The following is a 17,246-nucleotide window of genomic DNA, read 5'->3' on the forward strand; positions in this document are numbered from 1 at the left end:
CTATGAGGTCAATACTACCCTGATACTAAATCTAAACAAAAACATATCAGAAGAAAAGAAAATTACAAGTCAATATCACTTATGAACATAGATGCAAATATCCTCAATTAAATATTAGCAAACCAATTCAACAACACGTTAGAAAATTTATCTATAATGATCAAGTGAGATTCATCCCAGGAATGCAAGAATAGTTCAACACATACCAATCAATTACTATGTGAGTTCACATCAACAGAATGAAGAACAAATCTATTAATATAGAATGATATTAGTTAATGCCAAAATGTTCATTTGATACAGTTCAACATTCTTTCCTGATGAAAATCTTCAAAAAATGCTAGATATAGAAGAAGCATACCTCAACACAAGAAAAGGCATATACAATAAAATCCACAGATAGTATGTTGATCGGGAAAAAGCTGAGAACCTTTACTCTAAGATCTGGAACAAAACCAGGACGCTCACATTCATCCAACATAGTAGTGGAAATTCTAGCTGGTGGAATTAGACAAGAGAAAGAAATGCAGGGCATCAAAATTGGAAAGGAAGAAGTTAAATTACCTTTGTTTGTAGAAGTTATGTTCTTATATCTGGTAAAACCTTAAGACCCCACCAAAATACTATTATAACTGACAAACAAATTCAATAAAGTTGCAAGATACAAAATCAACTTACAAAAATCTGTAGCATTTATATATGCCAACAGCAAACAATATAGAAAAAAAACAAGAAAGCAATCTCATACACAATAGCTATAAATAATGTGAAACACATAGAAATAAACTCAGTGAAAGATCTTTATAATAAAAATCATAAAATATTGATTTAAAAAATTTGAGAGAACCTAAAAAATTGATAGTTTGGGAAGAGCGGAAGCAGGAGTTCTTTGCTTGGCATAGCCTGTTGCAACCCATGGAGAAATGTGTCACTGAGCCACCATGATGCCTGGGCACTTACAGGCAGGGTTTGGCTGCATGGTCACCAACCAGTTTGACCAGTTGTTTAATGATGAACTGGACCCCTTTGAGGTGCTGAAGGCATGGGAGAACAAAAAATAAAAGCAGTAGGGTGACACTGGGGGCCCTGGGGCCAAGAGTGCAGCTCAGGCCCTCCAACATGGCAGGCAAATAGCTCTGTAATGAGTCCCACAAAGATCGAATGAAACCAGTCACTCCCTTCCTCGCCCCCCAGCATTAGTGTGGTTGACAAGAAAGAGGAGACACAGCTGCCCATCGTGCTTAAGAAAGAAGATATAAGATGAGTTGGAAGGAGACCTGTTCAACAACTCAGGATGAAGGGAAAATCATTAATAGAAGACCAGAAACATGATCACTTCTAAAACAAAAAGTTGAAAAGCCACTTGAAGAAAAGGGTGGAGCAAATTTTCAGTTGAATAGACCGATTATTGACTGACATACGTGAGGCCATGGTGGTCTTGGAAGACGTCAAGGGGCCTTTGGGCATGGAATGGGTCGAGGAGATGGATTTGATTCCCATGGCATATGTGAATTTTATAGGCATAGTGGAAGTGATAGATCTGGCCTGAAGCATGAGGACAAAAGTGGAGTTGCAGATCTCATTACTGTGGAACTGTTAAAGATGAATTCACTGATTTGGATCAATCAAATGTGATTGAGGAACACCTGTAGGTGAAGAAAATCCAGTGGCAGACATTGAAAATAAGGAGAATGAAGTTGAAGAGTTAAAGGAAGAGGGTCCTAAAGAGATGACATTGGATGAGTGCAAGACTATTCAAAATAAGGAGTGGGCAAAAGTGGAATTTAATATCTGAAAACCAAATGAAGCTGCTGAAAGGCAGTGGAAGAGGAAATTTGTTTTTCACAAATCAGAGTGAAGAAGCTTATGCTACAGATTCTGTTATGGACTATCTTTTCCAGAAGCCAGCAAATGATGTAATGTCTCAGTTGGAAATGAATTTTGGAGAACTTGGCTGCCCAGAACCTGATGGTGAGGGAGGACAAGGCAGATGTCCGAACCGTGGCAGCAGAACTGACAAGTGAAGTGCTTCTGCTCCTCATGAGGATGAACCCAGAGGTACTCCCAGATCTGGCATAACTGGATACCATAATACAACCCTGGTTCTTCTGTGAACCTTTCTGTTCAAAGTTTTGCATGCTTAAGGATTCCAAATGAGTAAGAATTTTTTTTAAAAAAGACTTGCATTCATACCATGCACACCTAAAGGCTGAATTTTATCAGTTGTAAAAATGAACTTCTCTTGCTACACAGAAGAAACAATTTTGTATTTAGAAATATATTGGTAGCAGGGATGTTTTCATAATTTTCAGAGATGATGCATTCTTCATGAATATTTTTTATTGCTGCTTATAAATCTGCATTTCTACATTTGAAATATAGATGTGAACAGTGTGTACCAGTTTAAAGCTTTCACTTCATTTGTGTTTTTTAATTAAAGTGTTAGATGTTCCCACAATTACACACTGGTGTTAAATTCTGGACATACCGGGTTTAATACCTGCTTTGCATTTTCACACATGGTCTACTGGATTGTGTTAAACTTTCACTTGTCAAATTTTGCCTTGTGTGAAAAACTATTAATTTAGTTTTAATATTTTCATTTTTGGGAATAAATCTTTTTTCACTTCCCATGATAGCTGTTGTATGTATATGCTAAATCTTTATATATAGAAATATCAGTACCTGAACAAATTTAAAGCTTATTGGTTTATTAACCTTTGCTGCTTGCATGGTTCATTAGGCTCAAATTACGACTGGTTTACAATTTCAATTATGTTTACTTTTTAATGTGTGACTTTCCCATTTTAAAAGTCAAGTTAGGTACCTCATTGGTGAAAGTTGTTCAAGCTACTTATTGATAAACACACCCTTTTAAGTCAAGTAGTTTTGTAGGTATGGGGTTTTGCCCCCTCACACTGGGTAGGTGAAATTAGTTGATTTCACTAGTGCATAATAAACTGTTATATAAAATAAGTGTCTTGCCATTTGGTATGATTTCTGTGTGTGAAAGTACCCAAAATCAAAATGGTACATTGATAAGTGACAACTGTGTAACCCTTCCTTTGTTCTAAAAAGATCCAACAGGTATGTGAGATGGGGTAGTATTTTAATTTTTGGAATTTGGAAAGAAGACAGCTTCACTTTATAAGGTTGGAACAGCAGCACCAGGCATGAAATATAAGCCAATAATCTTTGCTCTTTCTGAACTTCCTAGATTCCTATTATTTAGTTTTAAGTTGATAAATATTTATTCTACAGAAAGCGATAATTCTCCCATTAAAAAATTAGGTTAATAATGGATCATTCAATGGAAGCATCACCACTTACTAAAATATACATAGAAAGAATGATGAATAAAACAGATTTTCTATAATTTTCTTTTATTCTTTTGCCACATTTATTGATAAACAGGGTAGGATTTCTTTAAAAAGTTTTAAGAATCTTTTGTCACTTCATTTTCGGTAATGTTCCACCTGTGTATGGCAGTGTTCAATTTAAAAAATATTGGAGATCTTCAATATTAAACATGTCTGTTCAGCAGATTGGTTCTCACATAGACTTCTAAAAGAGAAATTTTATGTACAAGAGTTATTCATTGGGATTGGATTTATTAATCTGTTGCCTCCTATTCCGACATTTTAGAAAAGAGGTAATTATTTTTTAATGATAGATAAACTTGTGCTGGTGTTTTGGATCTTATGATGCTGAGCATGTTCTGCACTGCTGCTAATGTCTAATACAATTTTATATTTACAAGCATACCTGTTTCTCAGAGGCAAGCATTAATTTAGCCCATATGGCCTATTAACCCCTCTTGAGATTGCAACATATGCACTCCTAAATCAGTATGTTTAGATTTTTCAAGTATCAAACTCACTTCTGAACATATATCATGCTAAGAAACCTCTTGATTTCCAGCAACATACTATAGAAAACACTTGCTATTAGAAACACTTCACAAGTTTAAAAAAGGAAGACAAAAAATGATATTTAATGTTCATAGATTGGAAGAATAATAATTATTAAAATGTCCATACCACCCAAAGCAACCTGTAGGTTCAATGCAATCTGTCTCAAAATACCAATGGCATTCTTCAGAGAAATAGCAAATATAATTCTAAAATTTATGTGTAACCACAAAAGAGTCAGAATACTGAAAGCCAGGCTGAGCATAAACAACAAAACTGGCAGAATCACATTACTTCAAATAATACTGCAAAACTATAGTAACCAAAACAGCATGATGCTAGCATAAAAACACACAGACTAATAGAACAGAATAAAGCACCCCAAAATAAATCCATGCATTTACAGGCAACTAATTTTTGAAAAAGGAACCAAGGACAAACATTGAAGAAAGGACAGTCTCTTCAATAAATGTTGCTAGGAAAACTGGATATCTATATGTAGAAAGATGAAACTAGAACCCTATTCCTCACCATTTACATAATCAAATAAAAACGTCTTTAAAACTTAATCTAGTATCTTAAGCTATGAAACTACTAGCAGAAAACACTGGTAAAATACAGTAGGCAAAGATTTACTGAATAAATCCTCAAAAGCTCACATAGCCAAAGCAAAAATAGATATATGAGATCACATAAAGCTAAAAATCTTCTGTTCAGTAAAGGGAACAATCAACAAAATGAAAAGCCAACTCACAGAATTGGAGAAAATATTTGAAAACTACCCACTGACAAAGAATTAATGACCAGAATATGTAATGAATTCAAGCAACTCTATAGCAAGAAAACCAAATATTATAATTAAAAATGGGAAAAAAAATCTGAATAGACATTTCCCAAAAGAAGTGGCCGACGGATATACAAAATAATGCTCAGCATCACTAATCATCAGAGAGATGCAAATCAAAACTACAGAGAATTGTATCAGATCCCAGTCAAAATGGCTTTTATCTGAAAGACAGGAATAATAAATGTTGGCGAGAATGTGGAGAAAGAAGAAACCCTTGTACACTGTTGATGGGAATGTAAATTAGTACAATCACTATGGGACAGTATGGTGGTTCCTCAAAAAACACCTAAAATATAACTACCATATGATCCAGGAATTCCATTGCTGGATATATAACTGAAAGAAAGAAAATCAGTATATCAAAAGGATATCTGCACTCCCATGTTTATTGCAGCATTATTCATGATAGCCAGATATACAGTCAACCTAAGTGTCCCTCAAAAGATGAATAAAGAAAATATGCACTCATACACAATGGAATATTATTCAGCTACAATAAAAAATCCTGTTATTTGAAACAATATGGATATAACTGGAGGACATTACGTTAAGTGAAATAAGCCAGGCACAGAAAGATGATTATTGCCTGTTCTTACTCATACATCGGAGAATAAAACCTAAAAATTGAACTGATAGATTTAGAGAGTAGAATGATATTTACCAGAGGCTGAGAAGGGTATTGTGGAGAGGGGAGAATAAAGTAGGAATGGTTAATGGGTATCAAAATACAATTAGATAGAATAAGATCTAGTATTCAGTAGCATGATAGGGTGGCTATAATCACTTGTTTTATTTTAAAACAACTAAATAGAATTGGAATGTTTGTAACCCAAAGGAATGATAAATTCTTAAGGTAATGGATATCCCAATTACCCTGATTTTATCATTAGACATTGTATGCCTGTATCAAAATATCACAGTACCTTATATATATTTATAACTATTATGAGCCCATAATAATAAAATATATTTTTAAAAAGTGCTAATTAAAGGAAAGCCTCTTATTATCTTTGAAAAATTCAGATTCCTCTTTGTTCTAATTGCATGTGTAGATAGTTCAATTTAGATGAATATCTTGAATCATTTTTATCTAGCCTTAATCTTTATATTTTAAATTTGAAATACCACTAGAGTACCAGGTGTTGGTTGGTTAGAGACCAGTTGCTGGAATATCTGATGGTGACTGGTCAGAGACCATTTCCTTAGGACCTAGGTTACTTATGTTACTCACTTCATGAAGGCATTCTTTCAAGTGCAACTAGAGTGTGAGCGTTCCCACAAAACTGAAGTGTGAGCCTATCCTATGAAGCATGAGAGTAACCCACAAAGTGCAAGCATACATCATAAAGTGTGAGCATACTCCACAAATGGGTACTCCTTGGAGCCAGATGGGTAGGCTTCCTGAAGAAAATAGTGTCTGAGACACTATCCTAAAAATGAGAGATCTTGGATCTAAAAGGGCTTACCCATGTTAACTTAAAAACCACAAGAATTATAAACTTAGAAAAGGAGATTTTATTTCTTTTAAAGGGTTACAGCTTGTAGTGTAGCTAGCTTGACTGTCTAGGAAGTGCAGGTTCCAGCAGAGACCTAGAAATAGGGACTTTGAAAATGGAGAGGTTAGAGAAGGGATTTAGGCTAAATGGGTTGGCCAAGTATACGTACTCAACTGATTATAGGACAAGATACATCCTGAGTATTGAACAAACATGCATATGATATATGACCTATGTTCATTTGGGGGGCAGAAGCTTAACATTGAGATATATTACAATTAGACCCTATATATAAAAATGTCATTTCAGGACACACATGCACTCAAGTGCTCAGCCTCTGTAAACTGGCCAGAACTAGCCCATTGTCAGTGGTCTTTTTATCAGAAGAGATTTACTGAAATCAGTCTCTTATCCAACCAAAGCTGTAGTTATGGCTGATAGAATAGGGAAGGGAAGCATTGGTTAGTCAGTGTCTAATAGTTGGTGAGCCATTGTTTATCCCAAGGCCAGTTCTTGTTTAGCTGCTAGGAAAAAATAGAAAAACCTTGTGACAGTGAGGACATAGTTTATTCTTTAAGTGTCAGGGTGTGTGACTTAACCCTTGCCTGGCATAGCCTTAGGTCTTCTGTATAGTTTGCTATTTCATTGCCTTAGAGTCCACTCTGTCAGTCTTATGAGCTCTATTTTAACATTAATGCCTGTCAGTTGTTATGTCTAAACAGCAAAAGGCAGGGAGGATAATGAGGCATGTCTCATCTCCCATTCTGACATGGCTGGAAACTCAGCTTTTAAGGTTTATCAGAAGCCTCCATGGTCAAGAGAGGGTCTATTCACTCTGTGTGGGGCTTGGGTGTTTATTTTTATTTTATACCCAAGTCTTCCTAGCACAGCCAGGCAAATAACTGAGCTCAAAGGGCTCCTGTGGGTCCTAATACCTTGAGCCAGATAGCGTTGGGACGAAGCACAGGAGTCATTCAGATACCATCCTTGTCACCAAGACCATGAGATTTGCAGAGGAAGAAAGGGAGAGCTTTATTTTCTATAAAAACCAGTTATATGTGCAGATTAGGGAGGCACGGCCTTCAATACAAGTAAAATTGTGCTCTGAAGAACAAAGGGAGGAGCTGGCTTAAACAGGGAAAGTTCTCACCTAGTTTCTCAAGCAGATCTGTTTATGCAAATGAAAATTTCAAACTTGTTCAGTTCTGATTGGTCAAAATAGTTGAGCCCTAATCAGGTAGTCTCTATACCCCAAATCAGAAGTCTCTGTCAGATGTTTCTTTCAAAGAGCTGATGGGAGGGGGGAGTATGCTTCAGCACACAGTTAATCCTGGCATTGACGATAGGAACTGGTTTGGCTTGATTGTAGACAGGGAGGTCCTGTACTTCTACATCTGCCTGATAATGAAGAGTATGTAAACGCTCCCTCATCTAGTCCTGGTCACGAGGTCCTGTTTTAATTTTGAGCTCCTCAATAAGCCATGGATAGTCTGCCATCCCAGGGCACACTTTAACAAGTTAAAGAGTTTTGTGAGTTTTAATCATGGTTCCTGTGCCTGTTGACTACGCAACATATGGGTAAGTGAGAAGATCGTTCAGGTCAGAAAGAAGCCCATGAAAAACTTCACATGGCTGAGGGCAAAATGTGTATTATCCAAGAAATTCTCAGTTTCCCAGATAGTCACACCCTTGACTGAATGCAAGGAGGTTCTTAGATGAAACTGAAAGTAATTGAATAATAGAGACTATAAGAATTATACCTTTAACACTTTAATACATTATTCAGAGTACTCTGATCTTAAGCACTTTGCATTCATTTAGGTTTCTTCTGTTCTAGCAGCCCCTTCTGATGGAACTAATGGCAGTATCTCTGAAGCTTCATTAAGAGGGACCCAGTGTCAACCTCCACAGAGTTCCAGGATTGGCAAACTTTCTTTGAAAATGGTCAAATACTAAGTAATTTTTAGACTGTAATATCCCCATGGAATTACTCACCTCAGACATTGAGTAAAAGCAGACATTGTCAACATGAGTGTGCCTGTGTTTCAGTAAAACAAACAAACAAAAAACAGGCATTAAGCTACATCCAGTCCAGGCTTATTGTCCCCTGGTTTAGATAATCATCCAGTAATAAGAGTAACAACGTTTTATGAGTGGTATGTGCTTGCAACTGATCCAAGTTTATATTTCAGGATATAAAAAAACCTCTGAAGTAGAAACGACTGTTATACATTCATTTTTACAGGTGAGGAAACTGAGTCATAGAGAAGTTAATTAGCTTCGCTGAGGTCCCTCAAAAAGAAGCAGAACTGGCTTCCAGACCTGGGTAACCTGACTCCGGGGCCCATGTTCAAACCAGGATTCTGAAGAACTTCACTATGTACATGTCATTTAGTATTTTTTAGGGTGGTGTAATTAAAAAATGGTAAAATGTAGCACTAATTAGCTGCCTTTGATTACTTCAAATAGAAACTTTAAAATACCGTTGAGTTGTACATTGGCAGCCACAGAAATTTAATTTTTTAAAGTCTCTATCCCCCCTCTCCCCATCCCTCTAAAAATATTCGATGGGTTAACTCTGATTGTGTTCTCTGGCAGCTATTACAATACATCAATAAGCAAAATTTAATTTTCCTATGGGATATTTTATTTCATTCTTTCTAATCAAAAGAAGTTTTCAAGGAAATGAGTAATACAACTATTAACCTTTTTTTCTGCTTGAGAACCAACAAATTCATTACTTAAAATGAGAGCAAATAGAGCATTTCATTACAGAATTCTCCTAGGAATATTCCTGGCTTAAAAGACATCAGAAGTTTTCAAATGAGTTAGTAAAGATCATGTCACATTCACAAATAATATTGTGCGGGAAGAGTCAGATTACTCAGCAAATACAAGTCTGTTTGGTGTCTCTGAGTAGTGTCCTTTGTCAATAATGACTTGAGGAAAGCAAAATGGAACAGCCTCATTTTACTCATGATGGGAACTCATGGAAATGAACTTTGTGATGGAGGCTAAACCCTATAAAATTCAGGACTTTATCTTTTAAATGATGTCCATACTTCACTTTGAGGAAGGAGACCCAAGCATCTGAGATCACCTCCCCCTTGACTTCCACACTGCATTTCAATAGAAGAAAAGGCTGGTCAGCTAGCGCCTCCTGAATCACCTTCCTGTAAATAGCATGCTTGGTATTGGGGAAATTCTCCGCAATACACTGTTTTTATCTAAGCAAGATCAAACGCCCACCCCACCCCTCCGTCCGGAGACCAGAAGCCTTTCACATGTAGGTCCAAAAGCTGTAAATCTAAAACCCTTTCATATGTGATTTCTAAAACTGTAAACCCAAGACTAGAGCTGTAAACCTAAGATTCTTTCACGTGTAACATCTAGAGTGTAAGCCTATGTAAAAGCAGAACCTCTCTTTGTTAGATGAGCTGGGTTACTTAGACAAATCATCACCCAGCTCCCAGCTGTAATAATAATAATAATAATAATAATAATAATAATAATAATAAATGCCTTCCTTCCCCATTCAGTGTTCAAGAGCTCTGTTTCTCACGGCCGCTCCTGCTACAACTTCTAGCCTTTCATGATTCATTAAAATCTGCAGTCTAGCTGGTTTTCTAACATAAACATTCAACTAAGAAAAGAGGATACATATGCAACAAAGAACATGTAAAACTTTTGTAAAATTAAAGTTATTTAGCTAAGTTCTGGAGATTATACAATTTTTATGTAGTCAATAATATTTTTAATCTACTTTTATAGATTTTATGTTAGGTGTTTTTTGCCACAATAAATAAAGTACCTAATTACAAAGAGGTGCTAACTATACTTATGGTCTAACAATTTTTTAAAATTTTATTTCTGAGGAATGACAACAATTCGCTTACTTAAGTATCACTTTTGTTGCTGAATAATAATCATCATCTCTGGTAGAAGAATCACAGTAACAGAGAGAAAAATTAAGTATGCAGCTCATAATCTTGATCAAGGTTGAAAAAGAGACAGCAAGAACTACTTTCCAAAATTATAAACTCGTTCCCTTAAACTCTTTTTTTAAGGCAGTGCCCATTATTAGACTTGTCACACACATTCATGTTTTCTGACATTTTCCCACATCATGAAAGTATAAACCATTGTCCAAAATTACACAGAATTATGAATGAATGTGCATCATAATCAATAATAAAATGATTGAATATTTTAGAGTTTAAGCTTAGTTTGAAAGTCTTAATGTATGAACATTGCTTTGTAAATATAAAAATGACTTAAACTAAAAAAAGACCAAAGTATACCATTTACGATCACTACTAAAATAATATATTCGGGAAAGATAATCGTGTTTCATGTGTGTTTAAGTAGAATTGGAAGAACTTAATAAAATTTTTCCTCAAATCTGAAACAGACTTTTGGTGGACTTACGTGTCCTGGCTGCGTGATTGTCAAATTAACTCATCTTGATTGGTGTTGTAATGGTATCAAACGAATGCATGATGATAATTGCTTAAAATGTACCTTTTTTGTGTAATAGCACTAATTATCAGCCACCCTTACAATGAGTAGATAATTGCTATTAATTTCTTTGGCATTCACTGTAGTTACATTAATCACAGTGAGCTCATTTGACTTTAATGTGAATAAACTATGTTATGCTATTGGAATTCCATTGTAATTTATCAGTAAATAATGGCCACTGATTGTGTAGCATCACTGTAAACTTCCCTCATAGAGAGTAAAGGCTTTTGTGGCTGTCTCCCAAATTTGAATAGCTGTTCTTCAGTTCATGATAATGAGAGGTGTTTACTGAAATAGAAGAAAACTTGAAGGGAAAGCTTCTATCAAGCTAAAAGATTAACTTTCCAAGAAAAAGATGATTAAAATTTTGTGTATTAGTTTTGTGATGACCATGATAAAATAATTTTTCCAACAGTTTGAATATATGTTCACCAATAAGATGATCAAAAGTGAGAAGTCTAGACATAATCTTCCAGGTTGCATAAGTTTGCAGCTACATGACATCGGTGACTGACCACATCTGTTAACAGATTTCTTAGCTTTGAAATGAGGACAAGTGCAGTGCCTAAATTAGAGGAGTTTGTGCAAATAAACATAAAAACTTTAAGCATGATATTGGGACATAGTAAATGCTTGATAAATGCTAATTACTAATATTACTGATAGTAATAAAGAATAAACTTAAAGAATTCTATGAGACCTCTGTTGTTTAATATATCTATCCTAATTTTACAGATTTTGGTTTTGTTTTGAGATGGAGTCTTGCTCTGTCGCCAGGCTGGAGTGCAGTGGTGTGATGTCAGCTCACAGTAACCTCCACCTCCCTGGTTCAAGCAATTCTCCTGCCTCAGTCTCCTGAGTAGCTTGGACTACAGGCATGCACCACCAAACCCGGCTAATTTTTTGTATTTTTAGTGGAGATGGGTTTCACCATGTTGGCTAGGATGATCTCGATCTCTTGACGTCATGATCCGCCTGCCTTGGCCTCCCGAAGTGCTGAGATTACAAGCTTGAGCCACAGCGCCTGGCCCATAATTTTATAGGACTATTGAAGAAGCAAGTTTCAGTTCATCCCAATTTTGTTTGTTTACCACTAAGAATGAGATTTCTCCACAATTGGTTACCTTTGGCCCTGCAGTTGGCCAAACTGGATTATTAAGACAGCCACAGGCTGCATTTCTCCCCTTTGTCCATCACAATGTTTCCTGTGTATGTCAATCTGCTGTGCATACCAATGAGCTAGTCTAAGTAGGATTGTTTTTGCCTCTTTACATCAATCTTACCTTGTTTCAGTTTCTTCAAGTTAATCAAAGAAATGTTTCTTCCTCTAAGTGAGTGCTTTGTTTAAAGCACCTTGTTATGTCAAGCTAAGTAATGTCATTTATAACAGAAGAAGAGCATTGTTTGTCCAAGGAAAGCAAAATATCCTCTTGCAGACTGACAGATATTCCTGTTTGCTGACTGGCTGAATTTAAATTGGCTTGTTTGGCATATACCTCCCTGACAGAGCCCTCTCTCTGTGCTAGATGCTTCTGCTGACAACACTTTCTTGCATATGCATACCATTAAATAATTGCTTCTGGACTTTATTTATGTTTCCCTTAGCTGCTAAAGGAATATATACAGATTAGCTTATAAAGTTTCTTTTTTTTCTAAAACCCAATCTGAGATGCTATCTAGAGAAAGTAACCTCTGGATGAGTCTTTTGTCTGTTTTCCTATATGTTAGAGGAAATTACTGTTGCATCAAGTGACATCATGGTTTTTCATTATCTATGATTTACTGGTATATTTGGAAATTTGGGGAAAAGTTCACTTGAAGTCAGGTGAATTCTTTTTCCCCTCAAATGATGTAGAATGAGATGTTTTCATTTTTGTTCACTGAGAGCATAATCCATTCCAACACTGTAGCCTCCCATAAAGTATCTCAAAATTATTGTAGAAACAAAAGAAATCTTATGTCAGAATGAAGGGTACAATATAAAATGAGGGTTAATGAAAATACGTTTTAGAAATAGGAAATACGATTAGGGGTGACATACTATTATCTGCCACAAGGGATTCTTCAGGCAGCCAGGAAAAACACACACACAGCTCTTCTGGTTTTGTCATCATACCAGACTTCCAATTATTAAGGAATTCAGAAATAATTGTCACCTTAGGGCTCTGAAGAGTAGCATGAATTAATGTTGGGTAGTTATAAACACTGCTATTGGAGGACAACCTGAAGTTTGCATACCTTGTTGCCTGAGAGAAAGCCCAGGGCCAAACAAACTCATATAAGTTCTTCTGATTTTTAAAGTGCAGAAAATAATAGTTATTATTATAACACAAAAATTTCTAAGAACAGTAGTTTCATTTTAATGTGCAGTACATGAACCATATTAATGCTCAATTATCAAAATTTAGTCACTACTTAGCTCTATAAGCACATAAATCTTTCTACGTAACATGTCATTCAGTGTAATCATGCCAGATATATCTACTTAGGACAGAGCACTCTTGAAGTCTTACAGTAATGGCACAACTGCTAAGTAGAAACAAGGAAATAAGCTACAAATGTGGAAACATAGCAACTAACACACTTGATTAATTTGTTGATGGGGATAAATAAAAGATGGCTTTAAAGAGTGGTGGGGCAATTATTTGTGGGATAAAGCTCAGAGACTAGTGGCTTCAAAGCTTTAAAATGCTTTTATTTGTATGAAATTACTGAAGTGGCAATTGAGTTTATGCAATTTAACAGTTATTTCAAGGTTGTGAGAAACTATGAGTAAATTATAAGTGATTGTTACTAGAAAGATTCTGCCCTAGCCTGTGATTTTTTTTTCCTGTTCCAACCCCCTGACACAATTTTCAAATATTTATATATTTGAAAAATGTGTCATTTTGGATATGGTCAGCCACATTCTTTAGTTTGTAATATAATCTAACTGGAATGTAAGCATTATATAATTTAAGTTTTACAAAGGCAAGAATATCTGTCTGTTATTTTGTGATGTATCCCAGGAGCCTAGAACAATTCCTGGAATATACTAAGTGCTCAATAAATATGTTGATTGAATAGAAGTTTGCCTCAGAGAGAGTATGTGATAGGTATCTCTACTAAGACTTTGAGCTTAAACATTAATTTCCTTATAAAATGTATTATCTGGTTTCTCTAACCATGAGATGTCAAAAAATTTTCATTTGTCTTTTGTTTCTATATATAATGGACACAATTACTCTGTATTATGTTAAACACATGGGCTCTCTAGCCAGATTGCTTGGGTTTCAATCTCAGCTCTACATTTTACTATCTGTGTTAGCAAGGTGAGGATACAAAATGTTTCTGTACTACTGTTTCTGTAACAGGAAAAATAGTTTAGTAAGAGTAGCTAACTCATAGAGTTATGAGGGTACATTTAAAGTACCTAGAAGAGAATTTAGCACACAGATAATACTCTGTAAAGTGTGGTCAATCTAATTACTGGTATTATTGTGTAACATCTACAACAAATTGTCCTTATGCTGGACATCTCCATTTTGGTATAATTATTCCAGTGACTAAAGCCAAGTTATTTCCTTGGCAGTCAAAAACAATCTGAATGCTGTGATTTGATTGAATCTATATTTAACATGGCTTATTTACACATACATGGTATTATTGCAATTTGATTTTATACCTAAATTTTCCACTCTACACCACAGCTTTTAAGGATCAACACCTTGCCTTATTTATTTTTCTTGAAGACAAGAAAATGTCTGATATGTGGAATAGATACTCATAAAACATGTTTTGACTGATAAATGAATAAATCAATATGCAAATATTTGGCTTCTCTGTGTATTCTTCTAAATACATGGGTAGCACTTTTTCTTCTCGGGTCCATATAGCAGCAGATTATTTGATACAAAACTAATTCTTATACAAGGTGAAGATTTAAAGTAAAAAAAAAAGTACTAATTTCTAAAGGCCAAAAATATGAAGGATGTAGGTCCGTGTACCTCTATTGGCATATTAAAAAATTATCACCTAAATGTTTTTAAGGCCTTGGAATTTTGTCCAAAACATTGTACAGAAAAAATTAAACTTTCAAATTCCAAACATAAAAATGACTTGATTAATTCAAATCAGTGAAACATAAATAGTAAAGCTGCAAAGAGGGTTTTCGTTTTGGTTTTGGTTTTTTAGTTGACATTAGAAACCACTACTAAAAATTAGATATGAAAATATAAACATAAGTTTTTCAAGATAGATAATCCTTTGCTATTCATGATATAAACTCTTAATTAACACTTAGCCTCTAACATAATACATCTGAACTTTGGGTTACAGGGTTTTAATTACAAAATTAAGAGAATTCCCTTCTGTATTAAAAGAATAAAATATTTAGTATTCTTAGACTTTTTAAATTTTATTTTTTTTTTATTGCATTTTAGGTTTTGGGGTACATGTGAAAACATGCAAGATTGTTGCATAGGTACACACATGGCAGTGTGATTTGCTGCCTTCCTCCCCTTCATCTATATCTGACATTTATACCCATGCTATCTCTCCACAGCTCCCCACCCCCGCACTGTCCCTCCCCCATTTCCCCCCAACAGACCCCAGTGTGTAGTGCTCCCCTTTCTGTGTCCATGTGTTCTCATTGTTCAACACCTGCCTATGAATGAGAGCATGCTGTGTTTGATTTTCTGCTCTTGTGTCAGTTTGCTGAGAATGATAGTTTCCAGATTCATCCATGTCCCTACAAAGGACACAAACTCATCGTTTTTGATGGCTGCATAATAGTCCATGGTGTATATGTGCCACATTTTCCCTGTCTGGTCTATCATCGACGGGCATTTGGGTTGGTTCCAGGTCTTTGCTATTGTAAACAGAGCTGCAATGAACATTTGTGTGCATGTGTCCTTATAGTAGAACGATTTATAATCCTTTGGATATATACCCAGTAATGGGATTGCTGGGTCAAATGGAATTTCTATTTCTAGGTCCTTGAGGAATCGCCACACTGTCTTCCACAATGGTTGAACTAATTTAAACTCCCACCAACAGTGTAAAAGTGTTCCTAATTCTCCACATCCTCTCCAGTGTCTGTTGTCTCTAGATTTTTTAATGATTGCCATTCTAACTGGTGTGAGATGGTATCTCAATATAGTTTTGATTTGCATTTCTCTAATGACCAGTGATGATGAGCGTTTTTTCATATGTTTGTTGGCCTCATGTATGTCTTCTTTTGTAAAGTGTCTGTTCATATCCTTTGCCCACTTTTGAATGGGCTTGTTTGTTTTTTTCTTGTAAATCTGTTTTAGTTCTTTGTAAATTCTGGATATCAGCCCTTTGTCAGATGGGTAGGCTGCAAAAATTTTTTCCCATTCTGTTGGTTGCCAATGCACTCTAATGACTGTTTCTTTTGCTGTGCAGAAGCTGTGGAGTTTGATTAGGTCCCATTTGTCTATTTTGGCTTTTGTTGCCAGTGCTTTTGGTGTTTTGGTCATGAAGTCCTTGCCTACGCCTATGTCCTGAATGGTTTTGCCTAGATTTTCTTCTAGGGTTTTTATAGTGTTGGGTCTTATGTTTAAGTCTTTAATCCATCTGGAGTTAATTTTAGTGGAAGGTGTCAGGAAGGAATCCAGTTTCTGCTTTCTGCACATGGCTAGCCAGTTTTCCCAACACCACTTATTATACAGGGAATCCTTTCCCCATTGCTTGTTTTTGTCAGGTTTATCAAAGATCAGATGGTTGTAGATATGTTGTGTTGCCTCCGAGGCCTCTGTTCTGTTCCATTGGTCTATATCTCTGTTTTGGTACCAATACCATGCTTTTTTGATTACCGTAGCCTTGTAGTATAGTTTGAAGTCCGGTAGTGTGATGCCTCCTGCTTTGCTCTTTTTGCTTAGAATTGACTTGGCTATGCGGGCTCTCTTTTGGTTCCACATGAAGTTTAAGGTGGTTTTTTTCCAGTTCTGCGAAGAAGGTCATTGGTAGCTTGATGGGGATAGCATTGAATCTGTAAATTACTTTGGGCAGTATGGCCATTTTCACAATATCGATTCTTCCTAGCCATGAACATGGAATGTTTCTCCATCTGTTTGTGTCCTCTCTTATTTCATTGAGCAATGGCTTGTAGTTCTCCTTGAAGAGGTCCTTTACGTTCCTTGTTAGTTGTTCCTAGGTATTTTATTCTCTTTGTAGGAATTGTGAATGGCAGTTCGTTCTTGATTTGGCTCTCTTTAAGTCTGTTATTGGTGTACAGGAAAGCTTGTGATTTTTGCACATGGATTTTGTATCCTGAGACTTTGCTGAAGTTGCTTATCAGTTTCAGGAGATTTTGTGCTGAGACGATGGGGTCTTCTAGATATACAATCATGTCATCTGCAAATAGAGACAATTTGACTTCCTCCTTTCCTATTTGAATACCCTTCATTTCTTTTTCTTGCCTGATTGCTCTGGCTAGAACTTCCAGTACTATATTGAATAGGAGTGGTG

General features: G+C 35.7%; 1 pseudogene; it reads left to right on the forward strand.

Moving 5' to 3' along the window:
- The first annotated feature begins 944 nt into the window (after nucleotides 1–944).
- On the forward strand, nucleotides 945–2,092 carry LOC116563694 (annotated as a pseudogene).
- The last annotated feature ends 15,154 nt before the right edge of the window (nucleotides 2,093–17,246 follow it).

The sequence above is a fragment of the Sapajus apella genome, unplaced genomic scaffold (genome assembly GCF_009761245.1).
Source record: "Sapajus apella isolate SASKATOON/1434 unplaced genomic scaffold, GSC_monkey_1.0 scaffold36, whole genome shotgun sequence".
NCBI lineage: Eukaryota > Metazoa > Chordata > Mammalia > Primates > Cebidae > Sapajus > Sapajus apella.